Source organism: Sorex araneus, chromosome 5, assembly GCF_027595985.1.
Source record: "Sorex araneus isolate mSorAra2 chromosome 5, mSorAra2.pri, whole genome shotgun sequence".
In the NCBI taxonomy this organism is placed as follows: domain Eukaryota; kingdom Metazoa; phylum Chordata; class Mammalia; order Eulipotyphla; family Soricidae; genus Sorex; species Sorex araneus.
Window position 1 is genome coordinate 8,645,758 of NC_073306.1, and position 23,784 is coordinate 8,669,541.

General features: G+C 54.8%; 1 protein-coding gene across 2 annotated transcripts in view; it reads left to right on the forward strand.

The window, feature by feature from the left end:
* Positions 1-23,784, forward strand: part of GNG12 (G protein subunit gamma 12) — a 145,479-nt gene that overhangs the window by 60,049 nt on the left and 61,646 nt on the right. For both annotated transcript variants that reach the window (XM_055140516.1, XM_055140515.1), the window contains exon 2: positions 10,896-10,946. The gene's annotated coding sequence lies outside the window, so the exon portion shown is untranslated. The remainder of the gene's footprint in view (positions 1-10,895; positions 10,947-23,784) is intronic.

Genomic DNA, 23,784 nt, shown 5'->3' on the forward strand with positions numbered 1-23,784 from the left:
GGCAAGGCATGCTAACCTGAGCCTCCCGCCGCTCAGTCTGGCCGCCGACAAACAGAGCACTAGTCCGATAAAAATAGGGCTGGAGAATGGGGGGGAAGAGCCAACAAAACTGGCCATACTGTGAAAACTAAACTGGGGCGGGTGAGGGGCTGGGAACAGGGGACAGACAACCTATAAGACCTGTTTTGTTTCTTTTTCTTTTTTAGAACTCATTGACAATAAAGTTAGAAAATTTTGGGCTGGAGTGGTAGCACAGCAGGTAGGACGTTTGCCCTCCGCGAGGCTGACCCGGGTTTGATTCCCAGCTTCCCATATGGTCCCCTGAGCACCGCCAGGGGTAATTCCTGAGTGCAGAGCCAGAAGTGACCCCTGTGCATCGCCGGGTGTGACATAAAAAGAAAAAAAAAAGTTAGAAAAATTTTTGAATGCATAATCTTTACAAAATCTTATGTTCTAAAATGTATGTTTTATATTCTAAAATATTCTAAGAATAAACTTTTTTTTCCTTCAGGAACACATTGATTTTAGGAAATATTATATGAGGGGGAAAAATCACATAATATTAATATAGTTGTATAAACACACATTTCTCCTTAACCCTAGTATGGCAATATCAAATATGTTACTCTAAGAAATTGTAATAAAATTGTTCTTGTATTGGAGCGATCGCACAGTGAGTAGGGCATTTGCCTTGCACATGGCCGACCCGGGTTCGATTCCTCCATCCCTCTCGGAGAGCCCAGCAAGTTACCGAGAGTATCCCGCCCACACGGCAGAGCCTGGCAAGCTACCCGTGGCATATTCGATATGCCAAAAGCAGTAACAACAAGTCTCACAATGGAGATGTTACTGGTGCCTGCTCGAGCAAATCCATGAAGAATGGGACAACAATGCGACAGTTTGATGCAAAATAAAGATTTAATTTTTAGGACCATTTTTTTTACATTATTCACAGATACTTCCCAGTGTTTTAATTTACTTTTTCCTCCTTTTTTTAAAAAAATTGGATCACCACGAAATGCACAGTTAAAAAGTTGTTTATGATGGGGTTTCAGTCATATACCCATCCCTTCACTAGTATACATTTCCTACCACCAGTGTCCCCTGTTTCCACGTCCATCACCCTACCCTCAACCTACCTCTGTTGAGGTACTGTACTTCTTCCCCCTCTGTCTCTGTCTCTCTCTCTCTCTCCCCCCCCCTCCTGCCTCGATTTTGCACTCTCTCTCTCTCTGTGCTCTCTCTGTCTTTCCTTTTGGGCATTATGCTTTGCAGTATGGGTTCTGAAAGGTCATCATGTAACCCCTTTACCTTCTCTTAGCTCTCTTGCTAGGAAAGAGGGGAAATACGAGGCAAGACCTGTGAAGGGGAATTCTTTACTCTGATTTGGGTGATCTTCTCGTCCAGTTTGGCAGCATATCGAGATGCAAGTGCATTTTCAAACTCCCCATCACCTAAACATGGTCAGGATTCTCCCCTTCCGCGACATCCACTCATGAACGGGGACACATCCCTGTTGCTGCCTGGTTCATACAAGGGTTTCAGGTCTCCGGAAGCTTGTTGTGAGTTGAGAACAGTGACCTGGTGGGAAGTTTCCTCCCAGTGAACAGCCCAAACCAGCTTCTCCTGCACGCAGAGATAATAGGGTGGTGCCAATGGTTCAACCAGTCAGGTTCAGTTCAAGGGTGTTCCCCTCTCTGGGACTGAAACCCTTGCCAGTTGGGAGATATTGTCACCACTTTGCTTCACTCTGTCTTTGCCTTTGGGGTTCAGGCCTTGGCTTGGGATTCTTTGGCCGCTCGATGGTCATTTCCCACAGTAGCCCCATCAGTATCTAAGCACAGATACATAAGATGGACTCGGGGCCCTGAGGGACACCCATTGTCTCAACACGCCCGCTCGGCAGAATCTGGAGCTTGGGTGCCTCCTAAGAGCGTCAGTTACATCCCCAAGGCCCCAGGAAGTCCCTTGCCATACGAGGTAGCATCGTGTCAGAATTCCTGACTAGAGAAAAGTGTCACTGTCTTAAGTGGAAAGCTCCAATGCTTCATTTAGTCCCTCTGGGGCGATGCCCCATTTTGCAAGCGGGGAATTGAGCCCCTGTAAGTTAAGTGGTTTGCTGGAGGCACCTGGCAGCCAGGGCTCTCTTTTCTTTCTTTTCTTTTTCTTTTTGGGTCACATCTGGCGATTTTCAGGGGTTACTTCTGGCTCTGCACTCAGGAATTACTCCTGGTGGCGCTCGAGGGACCATATGGATGCCGGGGATTGAACCCAGGTCGGTCATGTGCATGGTAATTGCCCTCCCCGGTGTGCTATTGCTTGGGCCCCAAAGCCAGAGCTCTTAGGCCTTAGCAGGGAACTTTCCCTGCTCCCCAATGATCTGCCTCACACTAATCAAAATAAGACTCATGTTCAGAGAAATCAGAATCTGGTTGTCATTCAGAGCCAAAGACCAAGTGGGTATAGAGGTTTGCATTTTTTAAAAATTTTATTCTTGTAAAGTTGTTCATAATAATTTATTACATCTAATATTCAAACACCAATCCCATCACTGCGTACCACCACAAGAGGAAAGTGTGTGAAGATTGTTATATTTCATCCTGGAACTATTAAGCCCTTGTATGAGAGGTTATAAATATGTATGTTAAACCCAAACAGATGTGTGCTACTTTTGGTATATCAGTGGGGTAGAGTATGAGATGTTGCTCCAGGAATTCTGGAATTTAGGGTGCAATTATAGAGCAGATTCACTCAGGGGCAAAGCTGTTTCGGTCTGTTTTGGGAGCTTTATTTCAGAGTCTCTGGATCTTGGCCATTGATGAGATTATATGGCACTGGGGGCAGTTTGTGGGTGTGGCTGCCAAGCTACTGGAGAACTTGGGAGCTGGGGGGAGGAAGCCCAGTCCTGTTCTGTTCCCAGTGAGCTTAGAGATCTGAGTCACGGGTCCCACATACCTGGGTTTTTCTGCAGGTTCCCTCGTGGGTGAGGCTGGTCTGAACCATGGAGAGTGGCCTTGAGCATGGCTGCGGTTGAGTTTTGGAGGTTTTCAGCCGGTGGGGTTCTTCTGGGACGAGGAGGGAAACTCAACCTGCCTGCCTCCGAGTTGCCCTGGTAAAGCGAGGTTTGCATTTTCTAATTTCCACAGTCTTTAATGGAAGAAGCCTCATAGGAGCTCTGTCCTGTGCCTGGTATAGCTGTCGTCCACCTTGCTTCTAATTGCCCATCTGTGGACAGGTAAACAGCCAGGTGTGACTCAAGGTATAAAAAGGTAGTAGAAAGCTGTTGAAGACAAGCTTTGCCTGAATTACTTTTTCACACTGCTGGAAGTTTTCTACACCAGTGATGTTTAATAGAATAGCAGTTTCCATGTCCCCTTTGCCACTTGAAATGTGCCTCATGCAACGGGGGTGGTACACTTGTTTTTTTTTACATTTTCTAACTTTATTTAAACATTGTGGTTTACAAAGTTGCTCATAACACAGTTGTTTTTGAAAAAAATTTATTTATTTTTATAAAGTTGTTCACAATAGTTCATTTCAGATAATATTCAAATACCAATCCCAGCACCATGCACCTTCTTACCACCATAAGAGGAAAGTGTGTGAAGATTGTTGTATTTCATCCTAGAACCATTTAACCCTTGTACAAGAGATTACAAACATATGTGTTAAACTCGAACAAGTGGGTGCTACTTTTGGTACATCAGTGGACTAGAGTATAAGAGGTCTGCAGCCACACACTCCAGGACATTCTGTGTCTCTCTCTTCCGGGACTTTATTTCATAGTCTCTGGATCTTGACTGTTGATGAGATTACATGGCACTGGGGGCAGTTTGTGGGTGTGGCTGCCAAGCCACTGGAAAACTGGGGAGCTGAGGGGAGGAAGCCCAGTCCTGTTCCAAGCGAGCTTGGAAATCTTAGTCATGGGTCCCACATTCCTGTGTTTTTCTTAAGGTTCCCTCATAGGTGAGGCTCCTCCGAGCCTGATAATACAATTGTTGTAGGCGTTGAATATTCTAACACCAGTCCTACCACCAGTGTGACTTGCTCTCCACCATTGTCCCCAGTTTCCCTCTCACCACCCAAACATACCCCATTAGTAGGCACAAAATAATTCATTTTATGTTGCTTTGTGACAACAAAATGATAACTAGAATTATCAAAACATGGGTCAGTAGAAGAACACTTGTGAAAATGGTTACATATCCCAATGGTGTGGTTAAAGGCCTTATCTGAAGTACTGAAAGGATTATTCCACAGCTTAGAAGCCGGCCTCACATACTGGGGGGGGGAAAGGCAGTTCAGTTAGAGAAGGGATCACCAAGTAAATGGTGCTAGGAGGATCCGCTCAGGATGGGAGACGCACAATGAAAGCAGACTATAGACCAATCATGATGGCCACTCAATACCTCTATTGCAAACCACACTACCCAAAAGGAGAGAGAGAGAGCAAAAGGGAATGTCCTGCCACAGAGGGGGGTGGGGGTGGTGGGAGGGATGCTGGGACCATTGGTGGTGGAAAATGGGAAAATGGGTAGAGAGATGGATACTTGACCATTGTATCACTGAAATGTAAGCATGGAAGTTTGTAAGTCTATAACTATACCTCATGGCATTCACTAAAAATAAAATAAAACAAAATAAAAAGGTCCTTATCGGACTTTATGGAACTGCGTGTTGCTGGTTGAACCTTCTGTGGTATTGCTTTTGCTTGTTGAGTTTAGTGGGCTCCTGTCCCTTTCCCATTTAATTTGCTGTGCTCCTTCTGGGCTCTCAGGATTTGGGGATTTGGAGGTGTCGCATGGCTGTGTATGCCCCAGGAGCTGTTGGACTGGGGCAGTTCTCCGCCCGCCCCCTCCCAAGGAGGCGCCTTGAGTTTTCAGCCTGTGTGTTCTATTGGCTTGGAGTCTCTTCGAGATCGGGGTCATGCACTTTAAGTTGTATTTCACATGAGTCCTTCATGCCCTGAACTACTTGACTGGTCAGCATGCTTCTCGGTTTGTTAATTCTTTCTGGACATCTCCCCTCGGGGGACTCAGAGTTAACCTGATCCAGTCACAGTGCTTGATTGTCTTTTCTCTCCCCACCCTATTCTCCTCCTAATCAAGCCATCACTGACCCAGATACTTGAGCCCAAACACATGGCTGTCCTCTGACTCCTTTCTCTTCCTTATCTCCTATACCCACTTATCAGGTCCTAATTGCTTTATCTCTAAACTTAAACTGAGTCTAGCTGCATATCTCTCCATCTCTATCTCTATCTTCCTGGGCCAGGGTACCAGTCTATCTTCTTGAACAGTGAAACAGTCATGTAATTGGGTCACCCTGGTCCCATTCATCTGCTGTTTTCCTCCTCCAGCCTCCCCCATACAACTGCAAGAGGGGTTGTTAAACTCCCCCACTAGATCACATTTTTTTGTGAAAAAGTGTCCAGAATAAACTCTTTGGTTTATTCATGTCTTAAGTTGTCTTATTTGCCTCTCATAGCACAGCAGGTAGGGCGCTTGCCTTGCACGTGGTCAACCTGGGTTCGATTTGTCCATCCCTCTCGGAGAGCCCAGCAAGCTACCGAGAATATCCCGCCCACATGGCAGAGCCTGGCAAGCTCCCCGTGGCGTATTCGATATGCCAAGAACAGTAACAACAAGTCTCACAATGGAGACGTTACTGGTGCCCGCTCGAGCAAATCAATGAACAACGGGACGACAGTGCTACAGTACTTATAATGGCAGGGCCTCCCTGTCATCCTTGCTTGCCTCATTCACTCCTTTGTCTCCAGCACGGCAATCCTGCCTGGCATATAATTTGTACTCACTAAACCCCTCAGTGATAGTCAGGGACGGAGACGAGATAGCAAGAGTCAAAATGCAAACGGGTCATGTGGTAAAAAAAAAAAAAAATGAGACAATGCTGCTACTCATATTCATGGAAGGTTGGTGGTTTCGTTTTGACATTCTGGGGTGGTGGGAGGCAGGTGTTCTGACTAGCTGCCTTGTCTGGAGATGGGAGGGCTGGGCCACCACCGTCCCAGGGCCACCTGGGACCCAAGCTGGAAAGCCCTCTGCTCCCTCGGGGTCTGTGCATGGTCCAGAAACGGGAACCTTTGTCTCTCTGGCTCCCGGGCTGTAAGAGGAGAACATCTCCCCGCGGGACTTGGCGTTTCCACCCAAGCAGAGTCTGGATCGAGATGGAAAGAAACGCCGTGTGATTCTCGGGCAGGGAAAGGTGACGCCACTCAGGACAGCAATGACTTTTTGCAGGTTTGCAACCTGTGGTTGTGGTTTTACTTTTATTTACTTTTTATTGTTTTCGAAGCCACACCCAGAAACGCTTGGGACTTCCTCCTGCTTCTGCACTCAGGAATCACTCCCTGAGATGCTCTAAGGACCCCATGGAATGCTGGGGCTCGAACCCAGGTTTGACGTATGCAAGGCCTCACTTACCCGCTGTTCTTGCTCTCCAGCCCCGTGATTTTATTTTTTTTCTTTTTTTTTTTTTTTTTGCTTTTTGGGTCACACTCGGTGATGCACAGGGGTTACTCCTGGCTCATGCACTCAGGAATTAACTCCTGGTGGTGCTCAGGGGACCATATGGGATGCTGGGAATCAAACCCGGGTTGACCGCATGCAAGGCAAATGCCCTCCCCGCTGTGCTATTTGATTTGATTTTTAAAATGTTTTGGGGATATAATCATAGCAATATATAGTTATATTTGAAGCCAAAGAAACTTCAGTAAATAGGTTTTCTGAAAACTGAAGTCCTTAGCTGGTTCTTTTTGCTTGAATATTACTCTGTGTGTATGTGTGTCGGTGTGTCTGTGTGTTGTGTTGTATTGTGTTCCTGGGGATGGAACCCAGGGCTCCAGACATGCAAAGCAAGTGCTGAAGTACTGATCTACACCCCAGCCTGAGCATCACGTCTTTAAGTGCAAGTGTCCAGCTATTCCTTTGTCATGGGTGGCCCAGGCTTTCGGAGGGTCCCTGCTCACTGAGGTCTGCGTGCAAAGCCAAGCAAAGCAGCCAGGTGAGATCAACCCCCGCACTGGGTCGTGTCTGTCCCCTCGTGTGCTGAGAAGTTCCGGGAAGTGAGACTCCCTCGGCACTGGCTGCTTGAAGAGATGGAGTTAAGGCTTGTTCGGGCGAAGAGTGTATTCAGCTTGGTCCGAGCAGGGTTTCTTGGTGACCTGGCCGTGCCAGAGCTCGCCTTTACTGGGCTTCTACTAGATGCCAAACACTTGATATGGTCTTGGAGACACACACACACACACACACACACACACACACACACACACACACACAAACCAGAAAAAAAAAATGAGCTAGACAGTGCTGGAGTGATAGTACCGTGAGTAAAGCACTTGGCTTGCATGGGGCTGTCTGGGTTCGATCTCTAGCACCCCGTGGCCTCCCCCAAGCACGGCCAGGAGTGATCCCTGAATACAGAGCCAGGAGTAAGCCCAGAGCACAGCCAGGTGTGACCTGAAAACAAAGCCAGAGAGGAATCAAACGCCCTTTTAGCCTCTTAGAGATTCTGCAAATAGGCAGAAAGATCACTGTATCACTGTCATCCCGTTGTTCATCGATTTGCTCGAGCGGGCACCAGTAACATCTCCATTGTGAGACTTGTTGTTGCTGTTTTTGGCATATTGAATACACCGTGGGGAGCTTGCCGGGCTCTGCCGTGTGGGCGAGATATTCTCAGTAGCTTGCTGGGCTCTCCAAGCAGGGTGGAGGAATCGAACCTGGGTTGGCCGCGTGCAAGGCAAACACCCTACCCGCTGCGCTATCTCTCCAGCCCAGGCAGAAAGATGGAGAAGGGAAAAGCAGAAGGCCTGGGTGCCCTTTGCACTCACAGAGGGAGATCCCCAGGGCTGGAAGCAGCGTGGAGTCGGTAGGTGCTGGCTTCATGGTCGGGTCCTTCTGTTTCAAGACTTTTCCTCTAAGCCTCAGTTTGCTGGTCTCTAAGTGGGGTGATAAGACGCCACTTCTTATGACTGAGAGGATTGAGGAGCAGGCAGAGCATGGGGAACAGGCTGGGTGCCCAGCACCAGAGCAGTCGCGTTGGCGTCTGTTGAATCCACTGAGTGCCCAAGCCAGCCCCAGAAGGGCACACAGACCCCCCCCAAGGGAGAGGCACTTTCACGCGGGGTCTCCACCAGAGACTGATGGTGTCGGGAAAGGCCGGACCCTGCTGGGCCACAGAGGTGGTGGGGGGCTAGTTCTGCCCTGCCGTTAGGGCCGTGGGGCAGAGCCCAGGCCGGTGCACCCCAGAACACGGAGCTTCTGCGACTGAGTACGGGACTTAGAAGAGGGGTCAGAGGGAGAGAGTACTGCAGGCAAGGGACCCGGGTTCGATCCCCGGCACCCTGTAGGGTCCCCTGAGCCCTCGAGCTCTGCTCAGTGTGATCCCTGAGCTGGTTATCTGTCTCCCTCTCCCCCACCCGTCACACACACACACACACACACACACACAGACAAACCCTAGAAGCTGCTGACGGACTTTCAGCAGACTTGGGTTGGGGTTCACCAGGGGAGACCCGGCAGTAGTGACCCACAGTACCCTCTGCCCTGGCCTGTTCCCTCCTGTCATACGTGGGTCCCCTGGTGCTCACTGCGTGTGATTTTTTTTTTTTGAGGTGGGTAGGGAGGCCACAGGGGCATCTCGTGGGAGGGATGTTCTCTAAACCCTCCGGCATGGATAGTGAATCTGCATACGGCTACTAAGGTGCATGATTTAGTACTCTTATATGTTTGTGGGGGTGTTGCATTCTTTTTATTCCTCCTGATATATATATAATGCATATTCGATGTGTTCCCTTTTGTACGTTGAAAGTGTAGCGGCTGCTCCTTTGATAAATTTGTGTACTGCGGACAGCCTGGAAGCAATGTTTATCGGATTACTTCGCAGAAGTACAATACTGTTCATAGTCACTCGTCCATGCAGTTGATCACAGTCAAATACTTAGAAATACATTTAAAAAAATAAAAACAAAAAGATAAATTCCCCTCTGGCTTGCCCTGGGCCCCTGTTAGACTGCTGCGGGAACACCGAGTTCTCACATCTCAGAGTCGGTGACAGTGACCGTCCCCACCCTCAGAAAGTCACCAAGACAGGTGACTTCAGGAAGAATCTAGGTTAACCTCTGACCCCACGAGCCCCACCTTGGCTGTTGAAACAGGACCCCCTCGCCCCCCACCCAGACCCGGTAGAGTCCTTTAGTCCCCAGACCTGCTGGTGGTTTGTATGTTTCCCGTCCAAGTTGATTTTAGGTTCATTTGCTGAGTGTCTGCCCCTCTTCCCTTCTCCCCTCTGCCTCGTATCCCACAGTGGGGCAGGAAAGCAGCCTGGGAGTGCTCGGTGGGTTCATCAGAAACGAGAGCCAACGTCCTATTGGGAGGGAAGGGGTCACACCGGTAGTGCTCGGGGCTGACTCCTGGCTCTGTGCTCAGGGATGACTCCTGGCGATACTCCAGGCATCCAGCTGAAATTGACTTTGTGCAAAACAGGCGCCTGACTCCGGTACTATCTCTCAGACCCCAAACATCTTATTTTGAACCATTCGGATTTCGCAGAGACTCAGAACCCGGAGACTGACCACGTGAGGGAGAATCCTGCACTGTCACCAACCTGTCACTAATGTGAATTAGTCCGGGCTCCTCTGTCCCTCAGTTTCCTCTGTGCTCAGTGAGTAGGAAGGGCTGGGGTGATAGTACAGCGGGTTGGGCATTTGCCTTGCAAGCAGCCAACCTGGATTTGATCCCCAGCACCCCAAAGGGTCCCCGAAGCACCACCAGGATAATTCCTGAGTGCAGAACCAGGAGTAACGCCTGAGCATCGCCGGGTGTGATCCCCCCCCCCAAATAATCTCTGCCCTCCTGAAGGTATTACAGAGGGAGGAAACCGGTCTCGTAGGAAGGGGTCTGGCTCACAGAAGGTGCTCAGTTAGCATTTGCTGTTGTTCCGTTGATCAGCTCTGTGGTGGTGTCCTGAACTGCATTGATGACCGGAAACTGGGCATTAGGAAAGAGACGGAAAAGATCTTCCCATGCACTCAATTCCCTGGGGAGTCTGGCGGGACTCGTCCCATGCCGTGGCGGGGAGTGCATGTGGACCGCCTGGAATGCGGCTCTGGCCGTAGCTGGGGTGGTTTCCGCCTTATGTTGGTAGCATCATGATACTGCGCTGAATAAGTGGAATAAATTGCCAGACATCTATTGTCGCTGTATCTCGCTTTAAATTATAAATAAGCTTTGTCTTCCGTGTCCATGGAGCAGCGTGACCTTGAATGCACCATTATTAGTAAAACATACCAGTCTGTGGTCATCTGTAATCCGGTGAACCAGTTATTCCTCTTTGGGTGGGTTGGGAGAGGGCACACCCAGCAGTTGCTTGGGGACTTCTCCTGACTCCTGCCCGTGCTCAAGGAATATGCAGTACCTGGGCTTGAACCCGGGACTCCCGCATGCGTCCCAGATCCCATTGAGCCGTCTGGCGGCTCAGCTCAGATTAGCCATTTTGTAATGAGCTCCAGCGGGGGTGGGGGGGGGCGATGACTCGCTTGTAGCAGAGGGAGCTGAAGTACTAGGGCAAGAACAAGAGCTCGGCGGCGGCCGGCTTCCGCTGGCTGGGAAGGGCTTGGAAGAAAACACTACCATTTATAGTTACAGCCGCCTCCGACTTCCAGCACTCCCCGAGCCGATGAGCGAGCACGCTCTATTCAGGAAGTTGGGCTATGTCAGCAAAACAACTCTCCCTATCCCATCAGGAGCCAGACAAGTCTTGGCTGATCTTTAAGTCAAGGACTAAATGCACAACGCCATGGCCGGTCTCTGGGGACCCGGCGCACACCCCGTGGGCGTGAGGGACTGATGGTGACTCCTTCTATTCTATTTCAGGTTCATCCCATCGCTTGGGACCCGGAAACTGGACCACGCAGCCTCCTACTGGTGAGTTCTCTTTGCTTTCCGGATCCAAGTGACTGGCCGACATTATTTTTGAAATGATATTCACACTTCTAAGTTCGCTGCATCTCTCCCACCGTTATAATTAGATGTCTACTTATTCACACTATTTTTATTCCCCTCCCCCCGTCTGAGCCATTTGAATGTTTCTGTGCCTTCGGAGCAACACATTGATCCATGTTCTGTGTTTAGACGTGGTCAGGAAGGAGATCTAGGAGGGCATGCCAAGTAGATTAAAAACATTCAATTTTTTTTTTTTTTGGTAAGGAAACTATTTTCAGGCCTCTGTTGACAGTCTGCTTGCTGCAAGCAGTATCCAAAACAACAGAGTTCCCCAAGCCAAGGAATTTCAGACCGTCTCACGCAATGGGTGGTAGCGGAAACGCGTGTGACTTTCCACAGAGGTGCTTTCTCGTTGCTCTCTTTTTCCTCTCGTCTCGGAAGTGGGATTGTTGTACAGTGACGTTTCTGCGGGGATAGCAAACTTCCTTTCCCGTTAGGAACGTGGTTTACTTTGCCAGCGGAAGTTTCTGGGCTTCCTGTAGCATTCCCCCCCGGAGAGCTCAGCGGTGCTGTTCTTTGCCTCATGTATCGGTTGGCGTTTGCTGCATAACAAACCACCCTGAACGGTGCCGGCTTGAAATAATGGTCATCTCTTTAACCGACGAGGCTCTGGGTGGGCCACTGGGGCTGGGCTCTGCCGTGTGATGCTTCCGGTTTCTGCAGTGTCTGCGCTCCTGGCACGTTGGGGCAGTGAAGCTGACACAACGATGACAGTGACTGAGAACTGGATTCTACCATCCTGTAGGCTGCCTCTTGCCCATTCACCTCGTGGGCAGGTAGTCGGGGGATGGGTGGACGGTGGGGGGCAGGGTATTGGGAGAAAAGGCAGAAGCATCTTGAGTGCTGCTACTCTTTTGGTGTTTTATGATCTTTTAAAAAAAAATTTAAATTTAAAAAACTGTAAATCTACTAAGATCTTCCCACGTGTCATGATTCCATGGGGAGCCTTCGTGGAGGTGGTCTTGAAGCATGTACGAACTGTTGTACTCATGGCACTGTACTGCTCTCTCCAGCCCCGTGATTCGATTTTTCAAATATGTTTGAGATGTGCGTAATTTGATAGATATAAAATGATTTGATGTGACTTATTTTTTTAAAATTTTAATATTGGGGCCGGAGCGATAGCACAGCGGGTAGGGCGTTTGCCTTGCACGCGGCCGACCCGGGTTCGATCCCCGGCATCCCATATGATCCCCCAAGCACTGCCAGGAGTAATTCCTGAGTGCAGAGCCAGGAGTAACCTCTGTGCATCTCTGGGTATGACCCAAAAAGCAAAAAAAAAAAAATTTAATATTAATATTTCAGTTCTTAAAATGGAATTGAAGTGCCTTGCAGAGCAGGACTCTGCAGCTACTGGTGTTACAAAAGGGGGCAGCTGGTGGCGGGCGGGGGGTGTCGGGAGCCATGAAAGGGGGCAGGCTGGTGGCGGGCGGGGGGTGTCAGGAGCCGAGGAGGGATCCAGCAAGGTGTCGTCAGGCTCGGGTATGGCATGGCCTCGTGGAAAACATTGTGACTAGCCGTGTCAAGGTGCATACTGACGGGTGCCAGCCCACGCCCACCCCCACGCCCAAATCCCCCCAACCCCCCTCCCACGCCTGTAGAGTGAGCCGAGACCTACTGCAAGAGCCCGTGTTCTTGTGCTCCCGGCACCGTGAGCACCCACCCCACCTTTTGTGAGTTATTCCTTTGGTTTTTTCCTTCCTCCCGGGCCCTGCCAAAATGCACTCACCAGAGGCAGAAAACACATCCGGGTGCTGTCAGCCATTGCCAGTGTCAAACGCAGCCCTGTGCCGGGGGTGGGGGGTCGAGGGGGTGGGGAGGAGCGTAGCCCCTGGGGTTGGGCGCTTGGGGCCGGACCATCCTTAGGATGGAGGGATGGAGGACGGGGAGGACCAGGAAGGGGGTGGAACTGATGGTCTAAGTCCCTCCCTCCGTCTCTCACAGGGCAGTGCCCAGCCTCGGACCCGGGGCCTCCCTCACCACTGGTTTCTGACCGTTTTCATGGTTGGGATCGAGCGATGGTGGCCCAGACTCTCTGGACACCAGGGCCGCGTCCTGCTGCTTCTGCGCCCGGGTCGGGCCGGTCAGGAAGCCATGGAAGGGCGTCGGGAGCCCAGGATGCTCTCCGGATGACGCCGCCCGGGGCCCGCCGGCTGCCCTGCCTTCTGCCCGCTGCTGGGGGCGGCTTTTCAATATGGGGTCCGCACCTTCGCGATTCCAGAGCCTGGGAAGGACTTGGTGGGTGAGGACAGGTCAGAGGGGAGATTAGAGCCCCCTGCGGTGTCAGGGGTGAGAGCCCAGTGCCACGGGACGGGGTCCGAGGTTATAGCCCCATGCCGGGGGGCAGGGGCGGGGGCAGAGGGGGTCTGGGTGAGCGCTCTGAGAGGGGTCAGGCCTGGACCCTCTGAGCAGTTGGCACTGGAGGGAAAATGCACTGGCGCCCCGTTTCCAGTGGCCGGAAGGAAAAGGCCGCGTGCAAGTGGACGTCCGGGGAGTGGGTCCCCGCACGAAGAAGGAATGACTGTGGCCCCGAGTGAGGGAAGGAGGGTGACCGGCTCCAGGGGGCAGAGTCCACGGATGGCCAGTCTCAAGTTTGGGTCTCGGAACCTGGACGGTTTAAATCAGGCTCATCGGGCCATGCTGGTCACCAGTGCCCCGTGCCGCGTGGGGTGATGGGGGGGGGGGGGCGTCAGGCGGGCAGCCCCTGCAGGCCACAGGATCCAGGACAAGGCCCGGGCAGCCCCTGCAGGCCACAGGACCTAGGACAAGGCCCGGGCAGCCCCTGCAGGCCACAGGATCCAGGACAAGGCCGTGTTGAGAGACACAGGGAGGGTCCAGTGGCCGGAATTCACCCGCGTGCCCCTGACTGGTTCGACGTGAACCTGCACTGACAAGGTCAAGTCGGGTCTCTCCCCGGCCCTGGCCTTGTCCCCCGGGGTCCCCTCCTGCCTGGCGGCCCCCAGCCCATCACCCTTAGAGAGCGGGCAGTTGTGAGCTGTCCTGTTCTCCTCTGGGCGCGGGCTGGGAGGCCCTGCGTCCCTGGGAAACTGCGCCCGGCCCCCACAGACACGCTGACGTCAGCGGCTGAGCACGGCGCATTAAATTACATGTGTCCGTTTGGAGGCTGCAAGGTGGACCCACCCTCCGCCCGCTGGGCTCATGCTGGCGCGGCCGTGCGGGCTCTGCGGGGTGTGGGGCGGGTGCGGGGGCGCCTCTGCCACCCCCGGCCACCCCGCAGGGTCTCTCTTCTCCCCATCAGCCCTGGTGGCTTCCAGACCCCCCCAGTCCTTCCGTCTGCTGGTTCAGGGACCCCCCCACCCCGAGTGGGAAAGGGTCCCTGTCGGGGTGGTCCGGACAATGGGGAACCTCTCGGCTGGGAGGTGGGGTGCAGGGGGGGGCACAGGTGAGACACGTGTGCTTCATAGCTCCTCGAGTCCCCCGAGTGCTTCCTCAGAGTGGTCCCGGGGTGCACATGCCCCCAGCCCCGCTCTGTTGGGGCCTGTTGCCAGCAGTTGCCGGAGCAGCCTGGAGAAGGTTTGCACCCCTGGAGCTGGACTCCGGGAAGGTGGGAGCCCCCTTCACACCCCCCTGGCCCGGGTGGTGCCGACAGTGGCCAGGGAGCAGTGGGTTCAGGCGGGAGGGTTGGGGGGGTCGCGGGGCGTGGTGGTGCCCAGTGCTGTGCAGGCCCCAGTGTTTGGAGCAGGAAGGAGACGGGGTTCAGAGGGGGCACCCTCGGGCTTCTGCTCCGGTGGGTTTAGGGAGGCTGGTGACCCCAGGCCCCTGTCGGTGAGACAGTCCCCGGCCACTTCCTCAGAGCTGCACAGGCCACGGCCCTGCCTCTCTGGACCTAGGAGGGCAATTCTGGTCCCTCCTGCTCCCACCCCGCGGGGTGGGGGGAACCCTCCCCGGCGCCCCACTCGGGCTCTGAGCCTGGCTGACACGGAAGGGCGCCCTTTCTCTGCGGGCCCTTCCTGTGGCAGGCTCCAGGCCTTCTGGAACTTTCCTCCTGGATCTCGCACTGTTTCTCCTCTGTTTTTGTGTTTCTTCGGGGGCCACACCTAATGATGCTCAGGGCTCACTCCCGGCTCTGTGCTCGGGACTCACTCCTGGCGCTGCGCAGGGGGCCGTGGGGGATGTCGGGGATTGAACCCGCGCTGGACGCATGCAAGGCAGACGCCCTCCCTGCTGTGCTGTCGCTCCGGTCCCCCATCTGTGTTTTCTCTCGGGGCCCCTTCCCACAGGCTGAAATGCTTTGGGGCAAAGCATAGTTGAAGAAGAAAGATCCCGGCTTCCGTGGGTGCGGGGTGGGGGACCCTCCAGCCCCCGATTCCGGGCCCTGGGACCACTGCCGTGTACTGGCTGCCCGCCCGGGCCCCTGGCAGCCTCCTGAGATGGCCTTCGGAGCCCTTATTCTCAGGCCTCGGCCCTGGGCCTCCTTTGCACTGTCCAGGCAGTTAGTGCCCCCAAGGCTCTTGGATTTGACCCTCCGCCTCCAGAACCTTCCATGGGAGGCCCTCACCCCTTGCTTTGGAATCTCCCACCTTGATGCCACAGTGGAAGCACCTAATGAGTGTTTGTTCTTGTGACTGTTAGCCTGGCCCAGCCTGAGAGACTGCAGGACGGCACCCCGCCCCGAGAGACACGAACCTTCACCCTGTGGCGTGCTGGGAACCGGCCCCTTCTGGGGAGCCCCCCTCCCCCTCCCTCCCCTTCCTCCCAATACCACGATTCCGAGGTTCAGATCACTGGAGTTGCCACCCCACGGGGCACGTCAGGTGCCTGTCCCGCTCACGCCCTTGAATGTGTGCGTGGGCAGCTGTGTAGAGGAGTGTGTGAATGTGTATGTGTGTGTGTGTGAATACGTGTGAATGTGTGACTGTGCAGGTGAGTGTATATGCTGTGTCGAGTGTCGACAGAATGAAGGTGTGTATGTGAACGTGTGTGATGTGGGGGTGAGTGTGAGTATGTGCGTGTGAAGACGCGCGTGTATGGTTGTGTGGCTGTATAAGAGCATGTGAGCGGGGGTGAAGGTGTGAATGCATCTGTGTGTGCGATGTGGGAGCGCTTATGTGATCATGTGAGTTTGTGAGCGTGTGTGACTGTATCGGAGTGTGTGGGGGTGTTGTTTGACTCTGTTGTGTGTGTGTGACAGTGTGTGGCTGGATGAGAATGCGTGTGAACATGAGGGCACGAATGCGTGTGTTTGAATGGGCGTGGGGTGTGCAGTGAATGGCTGGGAACATGGGTGTGATTGTGCGAGAGTGCGTGAGTGTGAGTGTGAGAGAAAGAAGAGAGGAATAGAAGAGCAGGAAGAGAGAAGGGGGGAGGAGGGGAGGGAGGAAGGGCAGACAGACCCAAGGACACCCGCACTCGGACAGCAGACACCCCCGGCCCGCGCCTGTGTGGAAACGCTGCGTCAGCTTCGCTTCTCCTGCCCGTGACGGGCCGGCGCCCTCCGATGCGAGGCCCGATCAGCGTGGCTCACGGGGGGTTGAGATCAGGGCTGAGTTCACAGTGCCAGCCTCTCTGGACGTGCCTCTGGGCCTCCCATCCCCCGCTGGACCCTCCACGGCACGTGTCCTGGGGGCAGCTGCGTGAGCCCCTCTCGGGTGGCAGCTCTGACGCGTCCCCGCACAGACCCCCGGAGGCTGCAGCCTGAGAGTGAACCAAGAGTGCTCCGGGTGGTCCCGCCACGGAGGGTCTCGGGCGAGCCTCCCCGTTGCGTGTCCAGGTGGAAACCCGCATTGTGTCCTGGCCGGCCGTGGCCGCGGGGATGGCAGGAGCGGGCACCGCCCCCGCCGTCCCAGGGCGGAAGTGCTCAGCCCTCTTCTCCCGGGGTCTGGGAGACGCCGCCAGCTCACGGGCTGTTAGACACGGGAGCCAAGCGTCAGCCCCAAGCCGGGGGTCCCCCTCTGGGGATGGTCGCGGGCCACTTTGTCCTCGTGCACCAGCCACAGACCTCGGGGCTGCAGCTGGTGGTGTCGTGGCCAGGGGGTTACAGGGCACATGGCTGTCGGGCAGGGAGGTGGTGCTGCCCCCTCGGACGGAGGGGTTGGACCTGTGTGAACCTCAGTTTCCCCCGCTGTCCTCAGGAGAGCTGCCGGTGTGCGCCAGGCTAGCTGTGTTCAGGGAAGCAGTCGAGGCAGCCCAGCGGGCCTGGCCCAGAGCCGCTGACCAGTGAATGGGAACATTCTGGGGTCTGTGTCCAGTGCTGCCACGGTCTCTCACAAGGTTGGAAACCACAGAAAGGGAGCTCCCTCTCCTGCGGTGGGGCTTTGTTGGTATTGTTATTATTATTATTATTATTATTATTATTATTATTATTATTATTATTATTATTGTTACAACTAGCTTGCAAAAATTCATTGATGCTTTGGGGCAATCATTTCTGCCTTATCATACTTGTGGGCCAGCCCTAAAATATACCACTGCTGCTTGCCAGCCTTCCTTCCTTCCTTCCTTCCTTCCTTCCTTCCTTCCTTCCTTCCTTCCTTCCTTCCTTCCTTCCTTCCTTCCTCCTTCCCTTCCTCTTTCCTTCCTTCCTTCCTTCCTTCCTTCTTCCTCCCTTCCTTCCTTCCTTCCTTCCCTCCTTCCTTCTTCCTCCCTTCCTCCCTTCCTTCCTTCCCTCCTTCCCTCCTTCCCTTCCTCCCTCCTTCCTTCCTTCCTCCCTCCCTCCCTCCTTCCCTCCTTCCTTTCTCCCTCCCTCCTTCCCTCCTTCCTCCCTCCCTCCCTCCCTCCCTCCCTCCCTCCTTCCTTCCTTCCTTCCTTCCTTCCTTCCTTCCTTCCTCCTTCCTTCCTTCCTTTCTTCTTCCCTCCCTCCCTCCTTCCTTCCTCCCTCCCTCCCTCCCTCCCTCCTTCCTTCCTTCCTTCCTTCCTTCCTTCCTTCCTTCCTTCCTTCCTTCCTTCCTTCCTTCCTCCTTCCTTCCTTCCTTTCTTCTTCCCTCCCTCCCTCCTTCCTTCCTTCCTTCCTTCCTTCCTTCCTTCCTCCTTCCTTCCTTCCTTTCTTCTTCCCTCCCTCCCTCCTTCCTTCCTTCCTCCTTCCCTTCCTCTTTCCTTCCTTCCTTCCTTCCTTCCTTCTTTCCTTCCTTCCTTCCTTCCTCCTTCCCTTCCTCTTTCCTTCCTTCCTTCCTTCCTTCTTCCTCCCTCCTTCCTGCCTTCCTTCCTCCCTCCCTCCTTCCCTCCTTCCTTCCTTCCTTCCCTCCTTCCCTTCCTCCCTCCTTCCTTCCTTCCTCCCTCCCTCCTTCCCTCCTTCCTTTCTCCCTCCCTCCTTCCCTCCTTCCTTTCTCCCTCCCTCCCTCCTTCCCTCCTTCCTTCCTTCCTTCCTTCCTTCCTTTCTTCTTCCCTCCCTCCCTCCCTCCTTCCTTCCTTCCTTCCATCCTTCCTTCCTTTCTTCTTCCCTCCCTCCCTCCTTCCCTTCCTCTTTCCTTCCTTCCTTCCTTCCTTCTTCCTCCCTCCTTCCTGCCTTCCTTCCTCCCTCCTTCCCTCCTTCCTTCCTTCCTTCCCTCCTTCCCTTCCTCCCTCCTTCCTTCCTTCCTCCCTCCCTCCTTCCCTCCTTCCTTTCTCCCTCCCTCCTTCCCTCCTTCCTTTCTCCCTCCCTCCCTCCTTCCTTCCTTCCTTCCTTCCTTCCTTCCTTCCTTCCTTCCTTCCTTTCTTCTTCCCTCCCTCCCTCCCTCCCTCCTTCCTTCCTTCCTTCCTTCCTTCCTTCCTTCCTTCCTTCCTTCCATCCTTCCTTCCTTCTTCCCTCCCTCCCTCCTTCCCTTCCTCTTTCCTTCCTTCCTTCTTTCCTTCCTCCCTCCCTCCCTCCCTCCCTTTCTTCCTTCCTCCCTTCATTTCTCCCTTCCTGTCTTCTTTCTTTCTTTCTTTCTTTCTTTCTTTCTTTCTTTCTTTCTTTCTTTCTTTCTTTCTTTCTTTCTTTCTTTCTTTCTCTTTCTCTTTCTTTCTCCTCCCTCTTAATTTTGGGGCCACACTCAATGCTGCTCAGGGCTTACTCCTGGCTCTGTGCTCAAGGGTCCTTTCTGGCGGAGCTCAGGCAGCCCTATAGGGTGTCAGGGCTCGAACCTGGGACAGCTGCCTGCAGGACAAAATGCCCTACCCCCCTCTCCCATCTCTCCGGACCCTGAAATTCCTGCAGGGACTTGGTGGGGGCTCGGGACAGACTCCTCACATGTGCCAGACTCTGGGTTTCATCTCTGGCACCCCGTGGCCCCTGGGATCCTTCCGGGGATAAGCCTGGAGGCCCCAGCACTTCCTGGGCGGGGGTTGGGACCGGGCTGGGGAGTGAGTTCTGCTCAGGGGTGGCTCCTGTCCCCCTGCATGGGCTTGAGGTCCCCGGCCACGTGGGTGTGTCTCTCGAGCCTATCCAGAGTGTCTCGGGCTGGGGGTGGAATGAGCCAGGCCCGAGCCCAAGGCCCTCACGCAGTGACTCCACAACGCCCAGTGGAAGGGGGGAGGCAGGACCGAGGGGGATGCCGGGCCCGGGCGCACGTGGGAGCGAGCCCCCAGGTCACGGGGCGCAGGGTTCCCTGGAGGGGCAGGTCAGGGTTTGCAGACCCGCGCCGGGGTGGTTTTGTTCCAGAAGGGGCAGGATCACGGGGCGCTGCGCCTGCTGAGACCTCGCAGACGCCGCCGAGATAACGCGGGTTCACGCTCCCCGTTTCCCGGGAACTCTTGAGTAACGGTTTGGCCATGCAGCTGTTTCTCTTTACAAGGCCTGTGCAAGCACACGAGCGCCGCCCCGTGGCGGCCGAGGGCGCTGCAGCCTTGCCTGCTGCCTTCTGCAGGACGCAGGCGTTGGGCGTCTGGTCAGGAGCGGGCAGGACCTGAAGACACAGGTGACCCGACTGGGGACCAGGCAGGACCCCCGAGGGGTTGGGCCATCTCCGCCTGGACCCTCGCCCCCCCATTCCTCCCTGGGCCTTCTCAGCAGGGGTCCCTGGGGGAACCTTGCCTGTCCCCTCTGGGCTGGTCCAGGCTGAAGACTCCGCCGTGAGTTATTGGAGGTTTTTTTGTTTATTTTGTTTTAATGAATGCGCACGTTTGCTATCCCATTCAACACCAGTCCCACCACCGTGACACCTTCCCCCCACCATATTTCGAACGTTCCCACCCCGACCTCCAAACCCAGCCCCCAAGTAGGACCTAGATCATTTCTTTTGTATTGCTGGTTATGAATAACCCACTAAATCTGCTAAAAATGATCCCAAAAAAGTTTCCTTGGAGGAGAGTGTGCGAAGACTGTTGTATTTCACCCTGGAGCCATTATCCCCTTGGGTAAGAGGTCACTAACACCTTGTTCAAGGTTGAGCCATGTGTGCTTATATGTTTTCTCCCCGAGATGGGTTGCCTTCCACGTTACACCCCATCCAATGTGGCGTGCTACTCTTGGCACGTCCGCAGGTAGAGTACAAGATGTTGCGTGGCCGCGAATGTGTCCGCCGTGATGTCTTTTATTTATTTATTTATTTTACAGACTTCCATACTTTCATGATCACGTTTCAGTCATACAATGGTCAAGTACCCATCCCTCCACCAGTGCCCATTCTCCACCACCAACGTTCCCAGTGTCCCTCCCGCCACCCCCACCCCTTCCCACCTGCTGCCGCTGTACCAGGCACATTCCTGCTCTCTCTCTCTCTCTCTCTCTCTCTCTCTCTCTCTCTCTCTCTCTCTCTCTCTCTCTCTCTCTCTCGTTATGGTTTGCAATACAGGTAGTAAGCAGCCACCGTGTTTGGTCCTTAGCCTACGTTCAGTGCGCATCTCCCATCCCGAGCGGGCCCTCCAAGCATCGTTTACTCGGTGCTCCCTTCTCTGTTCTCGGGCTGGTTCTACGGCCTGAGTTTGGTTGGTGCAGGATTGGGCAGCGGGCAGGACCTTCTCCTATTGGGGAGCCCCTCTCCCCACAAGGTGGGCTGGCCACTTCAGGGAGCGTGAAACACGGCAAGGGTAGGGGGGAGTAAGGCAGAGTCTGTGAGTCTGTGTCTCGGGCTGATGGAGCGAGAGCAGAAGGAAGGACCCCTCAGGCAGGGCCCCCGTGTTCTTCCTCCCCTGGCAGGACGCAGGGGGCAGCTGAGCACTGTGTCCACGGCGCCTGTCCATGCCCAGCCGCTGATGGGGGCTCCGAGTGTGCACTGCCCCCTGCGGAGACCGGCTCCGCCCGGGCTGTGCTGGCTCAGGACACACCTGCTCTGGCCCCACCAGGGCCCGGCTCAGCACCACGACCCCGAAAGCTGCCTTCTTGACCTCCGGGACAGCGCTGCCCCTGCACAGTGGGCTCTGGACTCCTGCCGGCCCCAAACTTCCTCCCTGGGGTGGGAATCTGGCCCCACACGCACACTTGTGAAGGCGGGTGGATACTGGGGAGAGTGGAGGCGGGAGAGGGGGTGCTCTGCAGAGGAGACCCGGGGAAGGAGAGGGGAGGGGAAGGGGAAAAGGGGAGGGAGGGGAAGGGGAAGGGAGGGCAGGGGAGGGGAGGGCTTCCCCCAGGGGAGGCAGCAGCCAGATGCGAGTAGACCCAGTGAGAAACTCTCTGGAATCACCAAGAAATCTGAAAACTGCTTTGGCAAAGCCCCACCTCCGGGTCGGGCTCTAGAACGGGCGGACCCCCAGCCCATAGGCGCCCTGCGGCTCACTCCAGGCCCTTAATCACGGCCCTTCCCGTGTATTGCAGGAAGGGGTGAGACTGCCCTGATGATCAGCCAGAACTCAGTGTATGGTGAGGGAGTAGGAACGGGCAGGCAAGGCTGCACTTTGTGCATGAGTGGCCCTGTGGGGGGGGTGGGGGTGGGGGGGAGTGTCTTTTTTCAGTGATTTGCTGGTCAAGTTTGCCCTCTAGTGGAGAACAGGAGAATTCTCCAGCATCCTTGTTCTCAGCCCGGGAGAAAGCAGGGAGACTGGAGAGTGTGTATGTGTGTGTCTGTGTGTGTCTGTGTGTCTGTGTGTGTGTCTCTGTGTGTCTGTGTGTGTCTGTGTGTCTGTGTGTCTGTGTGTGTCTTTGTGTGTGTGTGTCTTTGTGTGTGTGTGTCTGTGTGTGTCTGTGTGTGTCTGTATGTCTGTGTGTGTCTCTGTGTGTGTCTGTGTGTCTCTGTGTGTGTCTGTGTGTGTCTGTGTGTCTGTGTGTGTCTGTGTGTCTGTGTGTGTGTCTGTGTGTGTCTGTGTGTGTGTCTGTATGTCTGTGTGTGTCTGTGTGTGTCTGTGTGTCTGTGTGTGTGTCTGTGTGTGTTGTCTGTGTGTCTGTGTGTGTCTGTGTGTGTGTCTGTGTGTGTGTCTGTGTGTCTGTGTGTTGGCTTGTTTGGGGAGAGGGGTATTTGTCTTTGGAGGTTCACATTGGGGTGTGTTGCACTTAATATACCATAAAATGGGTACAGGCTGCACTCCCCAGTGTAAAACTAGCGGTTTTCACCAGCCTTTGCCCTCAGATCCTTCGGGATTGTCCCGAGCAGCCCTGTGCCCCCACGCTTGGTCCTGGGCAGCCCTGGAGCCCCGCTACTGGCCGTGGCAGGGACAGGAATCCCGCAGGAGAGAGACTCTGCATCCCCCCTGGGCGGGCGGCTCTGGGGGAGCCGGGGCGTCCACGCTTGTGTCGAGATCCGCAGATTCAGACCCTGGCGCGTGTGTCTCCGGCTCTGTCGGCTCATGTGCCGGGAGGGCCCCTGGCAGAGGGGCCAGGCGAGGCGTGGAGACGCGGGGAGCAGCCGTTCCCAGCTGTTCCTGCAGCTTTGGAGAAGCCGGGAGGGATCCCGGCCGCGGGGCGGACCCGCCGGGTCCAGCACGTGCCCCCCGTCCCGACGTCGGGATGAACCTTTCTTTGGTTGGGGGCGGCACCCAGCAGTGGGGACCCCCCCCTGGCTCTGTGCTCGCAGGTCTCTCCTGGGGGCTCGGGGACCGTATGGGTGCCGGGGGTCAGCCGGGCCAGCGGTGGGCGAGGCAAACGCCCTGCCCGCTGCGCTCTCGGTTCCTCTCGTGCTCGCTCCGCGGCTCTGGGTTCCCCCAATCAAAGGCCGTTTGCCTCCTTGGGTGCCCCTGTGGAAAAGCCCCCCTGCGAGGAGCCTCCTCCGGGGTCTTACTCCAGGCGGCTGCCGTGGACGGTTTCTCTTTCCCCCCTGCTCCCCAGACTCTGGGTGTTGGTGCCGGGGTGTGGCTTTGCTGAGGGGGTGCTGGTGATCGAGCATGAGCGGAATCGCCCGCTGGCAATTCCCAGTTTCCTCCCCTGCCCGGTGCTTTCCTCACCCGCTCAGCCGAGGTTCAGGTGTGGGGAAGGTGTTTGGGAACCACTGTGCCAAGCACTCGGGGTAGCTGTTGTTACTGGGGGGGAGGGGTTCGAGATACTCGCCCAAGCGGGGACACACCACACACACACACACACACACACACACCCTCCACATACACACCACACACACACACACACACACCCTCCACATACACACCACACACACACACCCCCTCCACATACACACCACACACACACACATACACACAGACATACACCTCCTCACACACCACAACACACACACACCACACCACACAAACATAACACATACACACCACATATACATACTCCACACACACCGCACACGGGTGCTCACCCCCTCACACATACACACCCCACCACCACACGCACCACACATATACACAAATCTCACACCACACATATATACACATCACACATACACCCACACACACATCCCACACATACCCCACACACAGACGTACACCCCCTTACACACCACACACACACACACACCACACTACATAATTATACCTC